This window comes from Macrobrachium nipponense, chromosome 17, assembly GCF_015104395.2.
Source record: "Macrobrachium nipponense isolate FS-2020 chromosome 17, ASM1510439v2, whole genome shotgun sequence".
NCBI classification, from domain to species: Eukaryota; Metazoa; Arthropoda; class Malacostraca; order Decapoda; family Palaemonidae; genus Macrobrachium; species Macrobrachium nipponense.
The window spans coordinates 53,657,304-53,673,489 of record NC_087210.1 but is presented as its reverse complement, the minus strand read 5'-3'; the positions used below and the strand labels follow the sequence as shown (position 1 = coordinate 53,673,489).

Genomic DNA, 16,186 nt, shown 5'->3' with positions numbered 1-16,186 from the left:
CAAACATGTCCTTAATCACTGAAGTAGGCACATTATTTATGGTCATTTGCTTTCAGAATTTTTCAAACCAGCCTTTGCTGGCCATAAATTCACTATCAGCAGCACTTGCTGTAGGCATTTTCTCCCTGAGATTGGCATGTAACCTCTCCAACACTTTGCTACGAGTTCTTTCTTAAGTTCTATAGTGTTTCTCACCTTTTTTTTTTTTTTTTTACAGAAGGGCTAACACATGGAACTTTCTTTTGCCACATGATTGCTTATTTAGCAGTTGCAATCAAATAAAAAAGCCCAAAAACAATGAACACAAAAGCAGAATGGGTCACAGGAGAAAACAGGATGCTTTGTTTGGGAACTTGGTACAGGGCTCAATCATGTGGTGGGCTCCGGAAGTAGTGTTTCTGAGTGTACAAAAATTGAGGATACATACGAAACCTGAGACAAAATTTCGTCAGAAAAAGTCTACAAAAACCGAGGTTCCACTGTAAGTGGACCCCCGTATTCGCGTTCTCCGGATTTGCGGACTCACTGATTCGCAGATATCTCTCTGGGGCCTTGTATACCCATGATTTGCGGGGGATTTGCCTATTTGCTGGATTTTTCCGGCTAAATAAATCACTAATTAGTGTATTTTGATGTTATTTTCATGACTAAATACATTTTTATGGTACAAAAATGATTTACTAATTTTCAAATACTAATATTGATTAATACTGTATTAGTAAGTTCAGTAAGATTAAATGATATCACTTAATAATAAAAATAGTAATTCTCTCTCTCTCTCTCTCTCTCTCTCTCTCTCTCTCTCTCTCTCTCTCTCTCTCTCTCTCTCTCTCTCTCCCCTACAGAGATGTATGGTTTTTTTTTGTATGATAAATAAATGATTTACTATTTTTAAATATTAATATTAATGTATACAGCAATAATATCAATTCATTAAAGAAAATACTAATGTGAATTAGTTAGGTTTTAGTTTATAAATTTGAAAAATTATGTAAGAATGAAGGAAATCCCAGTCTTCTCTCTCTAACTCCAGGTACTAAAGCTGTCAATTATCAAGTAATGGGACTGGAGGGGGAGGAGCTGTTGTGCTGTTGCCACCAAGTGTTCATGCAATTTCTCTCTCTCTCTCTCTCTCTCTCTTCTCTCCCTCTCTCTCTCTCTCATTTACTGACTCAAGAATTTTATAGTACATAACGTATATATGTTTTTAATACTTTCAATAATAATAATAATAATAATAATAATATAATAATAATAATAATAATAATAATAATAATAATAATAAAAATAATATTAATATAACTGTAATTACAAAACTCATATTACATGATAGTATTTTAAAGAAATACAATAATCTATCCATTTCACTCTTTTAATTAAGGATAACTCCTCTCTCTCTCTCTCTCTCTCTCTCTCTCTCTCTCTCTCTCTCTCTCTCTCTCTCTCTCTCTCTCTCTCTCTTCTGCCACACAAGATATGTATGTCATAGTGGTAACTCCCTCCTTCTGTTTTGCTGGAAGCGTTATAAATATTTTCTTTGAGAACACATAGATACACACTCTCTCTCTCTCTCTCTCTCTCTCTCTCTCTCTCTCTCTCTCTCTCTCTCTCTCTCTCTCTCTCTCTCTCTCTTTTACCGAGATGAAAGAATTTTTATGTTACTAGTATGTAAAATCTTCATTGATATTTTCTGTTGTTAATAATAGTTGTTAAATCAATAATAATAGAAATAATAATAATAATATAATAATAAATAAATAATAATAAAAACTGTAAATACAAAATTCGTATGTGGTAGTATTTTAAAGAGATAAAAATGACCTTTCCATTTCACTTGTCAGGATAACTCCTCTCTCTTACTGAGATGAGAGAATTTTTATGGTAGATGCATATGTTTATTAATATTATCAAATAATAATAATAATAATAATAACTAATTTCAAATGAAAATTCTTCCCTTTGTCTTTTTCTGTTATCACTTTCCCTACCTTCTCATAACTCCAGTGATGCTCGGAGCTGGGAAGCTGTCAAACATGTCAAGTAACGGTGCCATACAATGGTCGACGAATTTAATGGTTTTTATGCAATCTCTCTCTCTCTCTCTCTCTCTCTCTCTCTCTCTCTCTCTCTCTCTCTCTCTCTCTCTCTCTCTCTCATTTTCGTAAGTGATGACATAAGAGTAAATATGGAGATACTATATAAAATATTAGAGAAAATAGTGGTAAAATATATACCGAAGAAGAAAACTAAACATCAGTCATGCATCCAAGAGACAGAAGGATCTTGTTCCAGAAAATCAGAAAGTGGAAAAAAGGTCTTGCAAAAGAAAAAAATGCATGGAAAGCTATAGAACTAAAAAGTAAGATAGAAAATGCAGAACAAAAGATTATGCAATCAAAAGAAAATGAAAAACAGAACTTGGAAGAAAAAACCCTAGTAAATATCAAGCAAAACCCCAAACTATTATACTCGTACGTGAAAAAGATGAATAAAAGAAGAATAAAAATAGGCCCTCTAAGAATTGAAGGGAGATTAACGAATGAAAAAAAGGAAATATGCAACATATTGGCAGAACGATATAAGAGAGAATTCACCCCTAGAATTGATAATGAAGATAATGATACAGAAGTAAGGGACAAAAATAGTGAATATTTAGCTGACATAGATATTAATGAAGCTGATATTGTGCAGGCTATTAATGAAATTAAAAATGGAGCTGCTGCAGGTCCTGATGGTGTTCCTGCTATTTTGTTAAAGAAAGTAGTTCATTCTATCGCAAAGCCACTTGCAATATTATTAAGACAAAGTGTAGATACAGGCAAGATTTATGATGAGCACAAATTAGCATATGTTACCCCTACTTTCAAAAGTGGATCAAGACTAGAGGCAAGTAATTATAGACCTGTGAGTCTAACATCACATATTATGAAAGTGTATGAAAGGGTAATGAAGAAAAATATTATGAAACATTTAATAAAAAATAATTTGTTTAATATAGGACAACATGGTTTCGTACCTGGAAAAAGTACACAAACCCAACTGTTAGTCCACTGTGAGAACATATACAAAAATATGAAAAGCGGAAATGAAACAGATGTGGTTTATCTAGACTTTGCAAAAGCTTTTGACAAGGTAGACCATAATATATTAGGGAAGAAAATTAGAAAACACAATATCGTGGATAAAGTAGGAAGATGGTTAAAAGAATTTTTACACAACAGAAAACAGATAGTTATTGCAAACAATGAGAAATCGGATGAAGCTAAGGTAATATCCGGTTTGCCACAAGGTACGGTGTTAGCTGCAATACTGTTTGTTATTATGATTGCAGACATAGACATTAATGTTAAGGACTCGGTAGTGAGTAGTTTCTCTGATGACACAAGAATAAGTAGAGAAATTACTTGTGATGAAGATAGGAATGCGCTACAAAGAGACCTTAACAAAGTATATGATTGGGCAGAGGTAAATAGGATGGTATTTAACTCTGATAAATTTGAATCAATAAATTATGGAGACAGAGAAGGAGAGCTATATGCATATAGGGGACCTAATAATGAGACAATCACAAATAAGGAAGCAGTTAAAGACCTTGGTGTGATGATGAATAGGAACATGTTATGCAGTGATCAAATGGCAATTCTATTGGCAAAATGTAAAGCAACAAATGGGAATGTTGTTACGGCACTTCAAAACAAGAAAAGCTGAACACATGATTATGCTTTATAAAACATATGTTCGTAGTCCACTTGAATATTGCAATATGATATGGTACCCACACTATCAAAAGGATATTGGACAAATAGAGAGTGTACAAAGGTCCTTTGCAGCTAGAATAGAAGAAGTTAAGGACCTTGACTACTGGGAAAGACTACAATCATTAAAATTATATAGTCTAGAAAGGAGAAGAGAACGCTACTTGATAATTCAGGCATGGAAACAGATAGAAGGAATTGCCGAAAACATCATGGAGCTAAAAATATCAGAAAGAGCAAGCAGAGGTAGATTAATAGTGCCCAAAACTATACCAGGAAAAATAAGGAAAGCATACAGGACATTAATCCACTACGCACCAGCATCGATAATGCAGCGTCTATTCAATGCGTTGCCAGCTCATCTGAGGAATATATCAGGAATGAGCGTAGATGTGTTGAAGAATAAGCTCGACAAATATCTCAGCTGCATCCCAGACCATCCAAGATTGGAAGATGCAAAATATACCGGAAGATGTACTAGCAACTCTCTGGTAGACATTGAGGCACCTGGGGCAACCCGAACAAGATGTAAGGTCTGTAAGGTAAGGTAAGGTCTCTTTTACTGAGATGAGATCATTTTTATGGTACATGTATGTAATAAGTTTATTATTAATATTTTCCAATGATAATACTATAATATGTATAATAATAATAATACTATAGCTGTAATTACAAAATTCATATGTGAATATCTTAAATACAATAATCTTTCCATTTCACTCTTAAATACTGTAAAGACCACTCTCTCTCTCTCTCTCTCTCTCTCTCTCTCTCTCTCTCTCTCTCTCTCTCTCTCTCTCTCTCTGCTGCAAGTGTTAGAAGTACGTATGTATGTACTTATATACCTTTAATAGTACTAATGTTTAGGATTGCTTTGAAATTATATTAATACAATCTCTAAGATTAATATATTAATATGATAATAATTTAAGGTAAATTTGATGTAGGCTGTTACATAAGGTATACAATTGGTGTTTCTATTTCTTCCTTCTTTTATCTCTCTCTCTCTCTCTCTCTCTCTCTCTCTCTCTCTCTCTCTCTCTCTCTCTCTCTCTCTCTCTCTCTCTCTCTCAGCAAAAGAATTGATATACAGCCAAGCATAATTGTTCAGTCCTCTCTTTCTCTCTTCTCTGGAAAAGATATATGTATTTATCGTAAGGAGGCATTCTCTCTCTCTCTCTCTCTCTCTCTCTCTCTCTCTCTCTCTCTCTCTCTCTCTCTCTCTCTCTCTGTTATTGGCTGTTTATATATTTCTAATGGTCAAATGTTTAAGATGACTTTGAAATGATATAAATAATACCAATTCGATGGTATATTTGACGTAGGATGATACTTTAAGTATACATTTGGTATTTGAACTTTCAAGATAAGCAGATATAGGTATTTTTAGAAGGGAGTTCTAACTATTCGCGGGTTTGAGCTGTTCACGGGGGGTGCCTGGTACACATCCCCCGCAAATACGGGGAGAACACTGTATTATATTAAGTAAAAAGTTAATGTAAACAGCAAGATTTCAAAACATTCCTGTTCTGTTTGCCAGTTGGCAACACTGCCGTTGACAGTTACAAAATCTTCCCTTGAAAATCAGTTGTTTACATCACGGCCGCTTATTATAAATTTCTGAAACCTTTTGTGCCTTTAAAGCTCTCATTATTTGTTAATGTGGCTTTAAGTTATTTACCATTTATGAAATCCACAAAATTAGTGAATTAACTTTTATTTCTTAATTGTGGATTATATTTTATTTTGACGAACTCTTGCACTACCCGAATTTAATCTGTGACATGTTTAATGGATAGCCAAGATGATTTGACTCTTCATTCTGCAAGCAAGTTCAACATCAGGAATTGCGGCTTGTGGGACAAGGATGAGTAGCAGGGAGTATGAACCCCATGACATTTGTAACTCTTGTAGTGGACAGGTTTGTGACTTGACTTCTTGTTGCGACTAATGTAAGTCTTGGTCTGACGTAGATATGAAAGCGTAAAAGATTGTTTAATGAGAAAAAGAAATTGATAGCGAAACCTGAATCTAATGATTTCCTTGACTTGTGTGCCCATAGTTCTGGTTCTTATGTTTCAGTATCATGTGATTCCAATTCCGAATTAATTGATGTTTTGCTGCCTGTACAACCAGTGACTAATGAAGTCATTTTTTATTTTGACTCAAAATTTTTGGCGATGGAAACTAGTTAGAATAAGAAATTTGAAACATTACAGCATAGTTTAGATAGAGACATTTCAGTCAAGTTTAACAAGTTGTCAGAAAATTTTGAAGCAGTTTTTACTAGGATGTCTAACAATCTTTTAGATTCATTTTCAGTTCCTCGTCAGGTACTGTCGACACCACCCTGGGTAATGGGTAATGGTGAGACAGATACCCCAGGGATTCGGTCCGGGCAGGTGCCTGACGACTCTTTACCCAATGTGTCCCCAGTTAGTCCCGTAACAGTGCCAAAGGGTGCTTATTTAGGAGAAGGAGGGAGGGGTATTAGTGTTAGACCTAAGACAGCTTGTCGTCAGGATGTTACTTTGGGGGAAGTTTCACATTTAGGTTCTGAAAGATGATGATGATGATGTGGATTTGTGTGATATTGGTTTTTCGTTGAACGGCGGTCATGATGTTGAGTTCAAGAAACTTTTTGATATAGTTTTGAGTTTTCTTCCTCAGGCAAAGCCTAAAGAGCAGAAGCAGCCTCTGCCTCGCTATATTACAGAAGGGATTTTTCTTGATGGTCTTTCCTGTTCGTGGGAATTTTTACGTTTTCCTTTTGCTCAGAGATTCGCGAGGGTGAGGGTGGATGTCGTCACTAAACTTTCAAAAGTGATTGGGGAAGGGAAGAGGAAGCTCTCTTCTGTTCTACAACACCGGAGAGGTGTTTATCAGTTTAGCAGATGATACTTCGTTCTCTCAACCCCCCAAACCAAATCCTGATTTTGTCCGACTTTCTACCAGCCCGAGAAGAGTCTACTTGAGACTCAGAGGTCTGGAAAAACTAAGCCCTATTAATAATAATGTCTGACTTTTGGGTCAGGCTTTGCTTTTCAAGGCTTCAGTCTCAGTTTCTGCCAAAGACTTTATTGCCATGGAGATTGTTATGAGCTCTTTGCAGGGGGCTCAGTCCTTCAACATGTGGGTCCTTGGAGGTCTTTTAATGTATGTCAAGGACTTCAGGTTTGTTCCTCCTGATGCTTCTCTTTGGAAAATTTTGTTTGTCTATTTTGATCACTTCTGTACATTAGAACGAGCTTGCCACTTCTATGCAGGCCTTTCTCATTTCTGTAAGGTATAACCTGTATTTGTCGCAGTTACCCTCTTCTGTTTCAGAGATGCAAAGAAATTGTTTATTTTCTTCTTCTCCTTTTGGCCGTTCCCTTTTTGATATGTCTGTGCTTTCTGAGGTTTTGAAAGAACATGAAGGCTGCCTCTTCTGAAGCTCACTGGGCCTTATCAAGAGCTTTTTCCTTGGGTTTTCCTCTCGTTTCTTCAAGGGGTAAGCATAAGTTTAGTGCCAGACTTTACACATTCTGCTCCAGCCCAACAACCTCCTTCTTCCTCTGGCTCATTTCTCCCAAGTACATCTTCTCAGGTTACTGGCGCCTCGGCTTCCTCCTCTGGCACTTCCCCTGTGAAACGCAGGAGAGGTTCTTGGTGCGGATCTAAGGGCAGAGGAAGAGCTCCACCTCCAGGAGGTCCTTCTTCTTCTTCTTCCTTGTCTGTGTGTAAGAATTTTTGGCAGTAGGAGTCATTACCTCGCCCAGAGACCACAGTAGGAGCTTGTCTCTCTTGCCATTGGTCAGTTTGGCAGGAGAGAGTGGTGGATGCTTAGGTAGTGGAGGTCCTGAAGGTAGGTTACGAGATCCCTTTTGTTTCAAGACCTCCACTTTCCCATCGTCCTCTCGAGTTCAGCAGTTATTCCTCTCACTCAATCAGGGGTCAAGACTTGGAGAAGGAACTTTTGGCCCTCTTGGAGAAGGATGCCATAGAGCAAGCTCCTCCTTCTACCAGGTTTTACTCATGGGTGTTTGTGGTTCCAAAGGCCTCGGGCATCTGGCGCCCCATCATATTCTTTCAGTCCTGAACAAGTTCATTGTAAAGTCCAAGTTCCAGATGGAGATGGTTCAGACCGTTCGTCCATCTATCAGGAAGGGGGACTGAATGATTTCCATCGATCTGCAGAATGCTTATCTGCAAATCCCATCAATCTGAAGAGCAGATCTTACCTTCAGTTTTTCACGCACCTGGAAGTTTTCCAGTTCAAGACCCTTTGTTTCGGCCTCACCACTACTCCAAAGGCCTTTTCACGGGTGATGGCTCCTGTTTCAGCTATTTTGCACCGGTTAAGAGTAAGGATGCTTTGGTATCTGGATGATTGGCTAGTCCAGGCCGACTCTATAGAGAAATGTCTCCAGTCAAGGAAGATAGTTTGTCTCTTTGTGTCGAGTTGGGCATTCGTGTCAACTTCGATAAGTCCAATCTAATTCCTTGCCAGAGCATGACTTATCTGGGGATTGTTTTGAATTCCCAAATTTTGATGGCTTCTCCCTCTCAGAAATGGATAGACAAGCTTCTAAGTCTGGCCGAAGAGTTTCTGTCCTCCGTAACGCAGCCAGTCTCTCTTTGGAGGACTCTCTTGGACCATTTGTCATCCCTTATCCAACTGGTTATCCGAGGGCTTCTCAGAATGAGGTCCCTTCAGTTGACCTTTTACCAGTCATGGGATTTCGTGTCTGAGGACATGATAGTCGCCTCCTCTCCAGAGTGCTGGAAGAATCTCTGTTGCTGGATTCAAATTCACCGCCTCAAGTCAGGGACGTCTCTTCTCTCAGTTCCACCGGACCTAATGTTTTGGTCAGACACCTCGGATCAAGGTCGGGGCACACATCTGGGTGATCAGAGGAAGAGAGGATCATGTCAATAAATTGGAGGGAGCTAAGGGCAGTGTACCTAGGCCTTCTTTCATTTCAGGATCAGTTGTGAGAGTCAGTTGTAGCGATCTTCATCGACAACACCACAGCAGTCTCGTACTCAAGAAACCAGGGAGGTACACAGCCGGACCTTCTCACTCAAGAAGCCCAATTAATCCTGTGTTGGGTGGAAGACAGGAGGATTACGTTGGTCCCTCAGTTTATCCTTGGTCATCACAACGTCTTAGCAGACACCTTGTCGAGACCAAACGAAGTTCAGTAGTCGGAATGGAAGTCTTTGACAGCCTCAGAAAGCAGTGGCCTGTCACAGTTGATCTGCTTGCCACCCCATTGAATTTTTGGTGCCAAATTTCTTCACCCCTTACCAGACTCCTCAGAGTGCCGGGACCTATGCTCTATTGCAGGACTGGGAGGGCCTTCAAGCATATGCTTTTCCTCCGGTCATTCTGGTGAGGGCAATCCTCAACAAAGTGAGGGCGACCAAGCTTCTGGATGTCTCCCTGATTGCCCCCTTTTGGCCGCAGAAGGAGTGATTTCCCGACCTACTGGAAGCACTGGTGGAGCCCCCTTCGTCTGCCAGAGAGACCAGATCTTCTCAGACAACCTCATTTTCATTGGTTCCATCAGAAGCTCCACATGCTTCATCTTCATGCCTGGAGACTGTCAGGAGATTCTCCAAGCAGGAAGGGTTCTTCTCCAGAGTGGCTCTCAGTTGGCTCTTGCCAGACAGCAGTCAACTAGAGTAATTTATGAAGCTAAATGGTCGGTTTTCAGACTTTGGTGTAGGTTTCAGGGGCATTCAATTTCTAGACCTTCCTTACAGAAAATAGCGGAGTTTTTAGTTCATTTACATCATGACAGGGACCTGTCATCTTCGTGCATTAAGGGTAACAGGTCGATGCTTTCATGTTTTTAAGGAAATCTCTTCTTTTTATGTCATTAGAGATTTAATTAGATCTTTTGCTCTATCTCGACCCAGTGTGCTGTTGTCTCCTCTGACATGGGACGTTAATAAAGTCCTTCAAGCCTTGAGGTACCCTCTGTTTGAGCCTTTGAATACAGCCGATTTTAGGGACCTCTCTTCTAAGACACTTTTCTTTGTTTCAATGGCGACAGCCAAGAAGGTGGATGAACTGCAAGCACTCTCTTTTCTTGTTGTCAGTTCTGGACAAGACATGATTTTGTCATACCTTCCCAAATTTGTCACAAAGACCGAATCGTCTGATAATCCAATTCGTTTTGAGGTCGCTGGTTGACTTTGTTCTTTGTTGGTAATTTGAATTAGGATTTAGTTCTTTGCCCTGTTAGGGCTCTCATGCTATGTACGTCGCACGAAGAATATTCAGGGTCGTCCTTGTGATCTGTTTGTTTCGTGGTGTATCCTTTTTCCTCAGAGATCTTATTGTTAAAACTGGTGGTTTGGTTGCCCGTGAAGGCCAGGTGCCAAAAGCACACCGTATTAGAGCAGTCGCTACATCGGTAGTTTTTATGGAGAACGTCTCTGTCGCCAAGGTGCTTGAGGCGGTGACTTGACGTTCTAATGCTGTTTTTGCATCTTTTTATTTGAAGGATGTATCTCTAGTTCTAGGTGACCTTCGTTCTTTGGGCCTGTTGGTGACAGCAGGACAGGTTGTCAGACAGAAGAAATAGGTAGTCTTCCTGTTTTGCGTTTGGTTGCTACCTGTATCTTATTTTTGTTGTATTTGTATTCTTTGGATTTTGCATTATAACTTTTGGGGCAGTTGTTTATTTAGTTATAATGGGAATTAGGCAGTTAGGTATAGGGGTTGTTGATGACATAAGGACTGGCCGCTCTGACGACTCACGCTGCTTCCATTGTTAGTCTGACATTGGATCAGCCACTGGGTTGTTGGTGTTGGCGACTACACTTCTCCCAAAGTCGATGCTGACTTAAGACTAGCCACTGGTTTGCCTGTTCTGACGACTTACACTTCTCCCATTGTCTGTCTGGACAGAGAATTAGTCAATGGGTCGTCTGCTGTCGTCTGGCGACCTGTTCACCATCTACTTTTTGTCTCACCTGTTTTCTCGGAGTCAGACACTCACGCGAGATCAGGATTGAGTTGCCTTTTGCTCCATGGTCCTTTCTCTTGGCACCAAAAAACTTGAGTCAGGAGTCGCTCATGAGAAAATATCGCTGCTGGCGACGTTGGGTTGCAATGATACGCCCCCAATGTTTGCTTAGCTTTGAATTGCCCTGGCAGTCCAGGCACTCATCCTTCGGGAAAGAGTCGCCAATAACCCGCACCTCTCTCTCAGCATCAGACATTCGTGAGAGAGCAGGTGTCGTTGGTGTATTTAGTGCTTGATCAAGTCATCAGGGTGCAGCCTTTCTGTCCTCATTGTTGTCTGACTTGTCACTTGGTTGGTCACCTGACTTTTGTATAGACGGACTGACTATGCACTTACTCCTTGTCCTTTACTACTGCATTTCATCGGCATTATGGTAGGAGACTTAGAGAGTTCTTAGTATCTTAGACTCTGGGTTGAGTTATTAACTCGGCATATGATTTATATTTCTTTGTTGTTTTATGTCCTTTTTTTAGTTTTTCTTTTTCTTCCTTTTCCATTAATTGGATTAGGTTGGTTCCTCTTATTCTACCCGAAAGGGAAATTTTATTCAGATTCCCTCCTCCTTTTCAATGTGGTAATCGGGCTAGATAAATGATATTGAGGTTATGTTTATTTATATGGAATTTTTAAAATAAAATTAATATTAATAATACTTACCTGTATAATTTATCTAGTCCCACCCATCCTACCCCATGATCTGCCTCTCGCAACTGATTTTCAAGGGAAGGTTTTGTAACTGTCAACAGCAGTGTTGCCTATTGGCAGACAGAACATGAGGCAACAGGTTGGCAATGTGGTAAATTTTGGTGCGGTTTTTGGGAATTTAGGGCTAGATGAATTATACAGGTAAGTATTATGAATATTAATTTTATGATAAAAATTCCATTTTCTTAAAAGATACTTCACTCAACCCATTTCTGCAGATAAACAAATTTATGGGGGTGTCCAGTCTTAGACTTGTTCTCTACCCAGCACTCCAGGAAACTGTAGGTCTTCTGTTCCGTAGTGCCGGACCCATGGGCTGCTGCAGAGTGTGCATTCCAACATCCCTGGGACAACCTTGACGTGTATACCTTTCCCCCGTTCTGCTTGATTCGCAGGGTGATCAGGAGGGCTCTGACTGCCCTGACTCTTCGGATGATTCTGGAGGCACTCAAATGGCCTCAGGCTGTTTGGTACCCTGACCTGTTGGTTCTTCTCTCTGAGGCACCGCAAGAGATACCCCCCTGTCACAACCTTCTATGTCAGCCACACAGAGCGGTACCACTTGGCAGTGCAGTCCCTATGTCTTCATAGCAGGAGGTTATCCACCATCTCTTGTGAGCAGGAGGCTTTTCTCACCGAGCAGCAACAGAAATGGCAGGATACCTCAGACAGTCCTCTGCAGCAGTATACCAGGGAAAGTGGGCCATCTTCTGTGGTTAGTGTCATAGACAGGGTCTCTCTCCTCTTAGAGCCACTCTTCAGCAGGTCGCTCACTTCTTAGCCTTTCTTCTCTGGAAGAAGCTCCTATCTGTTTCCGCAGTTAAGGCGTATAGGTCTGCCTTGACCCTGGTCCTAAAACTGAGAGGTACTATAGATATTGCCACCTCTATGGAAATATCACTCCTCATGAGGAGCTTCAAGATGTCTTGCCCACCCAGAGAACTCTCAGGGGATGGGACTGTCATTCTCAGGAGCCTGACTCGTGAACTGTACAAGCCCGTACAAGAGTCGTCAGACAAAGATTTGACCCTCAAGACGGTGTTTCTGCTGGTTCTGGCATCAGCAAAGAGAGTGGGAGAACTTCACAATCTCTCTTAACGTGAAACACTCTAGGGGGATGGGGATCGGTTGCGATCAATTTTGTCCTGGCTTTCGTAGTGAAGACTTAGAATCCATTGGTTCCTGGTAGTAAATTCGAATCCTTTATGATCCCTACCCTAGAGGACTTCTCTAGTAATGACCCTAATGAGATGCTGCTTTGTCCTGTTAGAGTGCTACAACTCTATCTGAAGAGAACTTGTCATCTCTGGCCTGAGTGTCAACGCCTCTTTGTTAGCACTTGAGTGACCAAGAAAGAGGTATCCAAGAACACTATTTCTTTCTAGCTTCATGAGGCGATCAGGAAAGCATTTTCTTTTGAAGGGAGAGACAACAGTACCTTTTGCCTGAGAGCTCACGAGGTCAGGGGTATTGGTCCTTCCCTCACATTTCCCCTCAAGTAGGTACACCTTCCCGCAGCGAGGGGATAAGGGACCCTGGTCTTTGTTCTTCGTTTTTACAAAGAATTCAGACCTGGGTCCTGACGGATCATCTACAAACCTTTGGATTAAATAGGGTGGAGATCTCCACATTTGTCAAAATTAACTGCTTGCGTGATTGGGGGAAGGAATCGTGGATTGGAGAGGGATTGCATTCGAAGCTAAATGTGGGAGTTGTGGGGGTTACAGTGAGTCTTCCACCTGAAATGGTTTGAACCCCTGGGATAGTGATCAGATTACATCGTTGTTGTTTTTGGGGCGAAACCATCCCCGGAGATTAACCATTGGAATCCAGGGGGTGCTGGTCTTTGGGGATGGGACTCCTGGCCTTTAGCCGGAGGCCCATCAACATGGTTGGGGTATAGGGACTTTTTCCCAAATGGGTGGATTTGCTTATGTGATTGCTACTAAACTGTGTTGATGCTACCCCAAAAGGGTAGGGTGTGGGGTAGACCGCGGGAAAGCGACATCTATGTGTGCCATTGGTGGAGAATGTGGAACCCTGTCTGGTCCACAATACCTTCTTAATCTTCTCAAGCAGTAGTGTGTGTGTGTGTTTGTGTTTCCCTTCTTTTCTTTTTAAATTCCCATGACCTGTCTCTCTAGTACACTGTCCCCGGGCCCCCGACTCTTTGGCATCATTGACAACCCTGGGCTTGGATAAGGACCTCCCTTTGCCATTACACAGCCTCCTCCAATGTAAACAACAAAGAGTCTTTGCTTGTTACTACGAGCCCTTATGTACTTCAGAACAGAGGAAAGAATGGCAGGTTTAATGATAGAAATAGGAATGTTAATCCTGATATTGGAATTTTACTTGGATCTCAAGAACCTGACACTTATAATAAATATCTTTCTCTTGACCTTGACAAAAACATGAAAGAACTAAATAAATTTGATGCCCATTGAGATACTGTGAAATGCATTGGCAGAGAACCAAAGATAAGCCTCTCAAGGTGAAGGAAGCTTGCTTATAGAAGTTTCATCACCAGATGAAAGTAGAAAATTACTATCTATTAACCCTTCAACGCCTATTGGACATATTAAACATTGACAAAAATTGCCTGTTGGGTGCTTAACCCTTTAACGCCGATTGGACGTATTAAACGTCTATATAAATTGTCTGTTGGGTGCTGATTGGACGTTTGGTACGTCGATATAAAAAAGTTTTTTTAAAAATTCGCGGAAAAATAGTTATAGGCCTACTAGGCAAAAACTTTTGAATCACGCGCCTTGGGGGATGCTGGGAGCTCACGGATCAAGGTGTTGTTTTATTTACAATCGTTACCCAGGCGCACAAGTGCAAATTTCTTTCTTCTCACACTAAAAAGTATCAGCGACACATCTCAGAAATTGTTTTGTCACTTTTTCATATAAGTTTTGCACCATTTTATATTAGCCGTTACATGGAGTATTATATATGAAAATGTGCATAATTTCATGTAGAATACAACAAAAAACAACTCATGGGTGTAGCTTTTATCAGTTTTATAATATTTTCATATAAATAACGATAAGTGCCAAAATTTCAACCTTCAGGCAACTTTGACTCGACCAAAATGGTAAAAAAAACGCATTTGTAAGCTAAAACTCTTATATTCTAGTAATATTCAATCATTTACCTTCATTTTGCAACAAATTGTAAGTCTCTAGCACATTATTTCGATTTATGGTGAATTTATAAAAAAAACTTTTCCTTACGTCCGCGCGATAACTCTTCCGAAAAAATCATAAATTTTTTCGTCCGATTGTCGTAATGTTTGCACCATTTTAAATTAGCCATTACATAAAGTTTTATATATGGAAATGTGCACAATTTCACATAGAATACAACAAAAAGTAATTGAAGGTTGTAGCTTTTCTCATTTTTGAAATATTTTCATATAACGATAAGTGCCAAAATATCAACCTTTGGTCAACTTTGACTCTACCGAAATGGTCAAAAAACGCAATTGTAAGCTAAAATTCTTACATTCTAGTAATATCCAATCATTTACCTTTATTTTTCAACAAATTGGAAGTCTATAGCACAATATTTCGATTTATGGTGAATTTATGAAAAAAAACATTTTCCTTACATCCGCACGGTAACTCTTACAAAAAAAATCATAAATTTTTTCGTCCACTTGTCATAATGTTTCCACCATTTTAAATTAGCCGTTACATAAAGTTTTATATATGAAGATATGCGCAATTTAATGTAGAATACAACCAAAAACAACCCATGGTTGTAGCTTTTATCAGTTTTGAAATATTTTCATATAGATAACGATAAGTGCCAAAATTTCAACCTTCGGTCAACTTTGACTCGACCGAAATGGTCGAAAAACGCAATTGTAAGATAAAACTATTACATTCTAGTAATATTAAATCATATTCCTTTATTTTTCAACAAATTGGAAGTCTGTAGCACAATATTTCGATTTATGGTGAATTTATGAAATAAACTTTTTCCTTACGTCCGCACCGTAACTATTCCGAAAAAATCATAAATTTTTTTGTCCGATTGTCGTAATGTTTGCATCATTTTAAATTAGCCGTTACATAATGTTTTACATGTGAAAATGTGCGCAGTTTCATGTAGAATACAACAATAAGCAACCTAAGGTTGTAGCTTTTATCAGTTTTGAAATATTTTCATATAAATAACGATAAATAGAAAAAATTTGTCCTTCGGTCAACTTTAACTCGACCGAAATGGTCAAAAACTGCAATTGTAAGCTACAGCACTTACAGTCTAGTAATATTCAATCAATCACCTTCATTTTGCAACAAACGGGAAGTCTCTAGCACAATATTTCGATTTATGGTGAATTTTTGAAAACAGCTTTTTTTTTACCTGTGCGCGTTATGAATTCATGCATCATTTTGTGATAATATTTTCTCTGTGTTGCCTTGATTGTTTTACAATTTGGTATATACCAAAGTGATCGCAATTTAGTGTACAATATAACGGATAAAAAATTAACTCGTTAGCTTTAACCGTTTTGCTCACAGCGCAATTAGTATACAATTATATATGAATTTTTTTTTGCGGTGTCATATATCCCAATATTTATATATGATAATGATATTTTTTTCATTTCTGATGGTTGCATACTAAACTTCAGGCAATGACAAAAAAAAGGAGCCAAAATGAACTCTTAATCTTGAAAACTAAGCGTGC

General features: G+C 39.3%; 1 protein-coding gene across 1 annotated transcript in view; it reads left to right on the top strand.

Moving 5' to 3' along the window:
- Positions 1-16,186, top strand: part of LOC135196230 (transcription factor SPT20 homolog) — a gene marked incomplete in the record, with an annotated part of 603,094 nt that overhangs the window by 282,870 nt on the left and 304,038 nt on the right.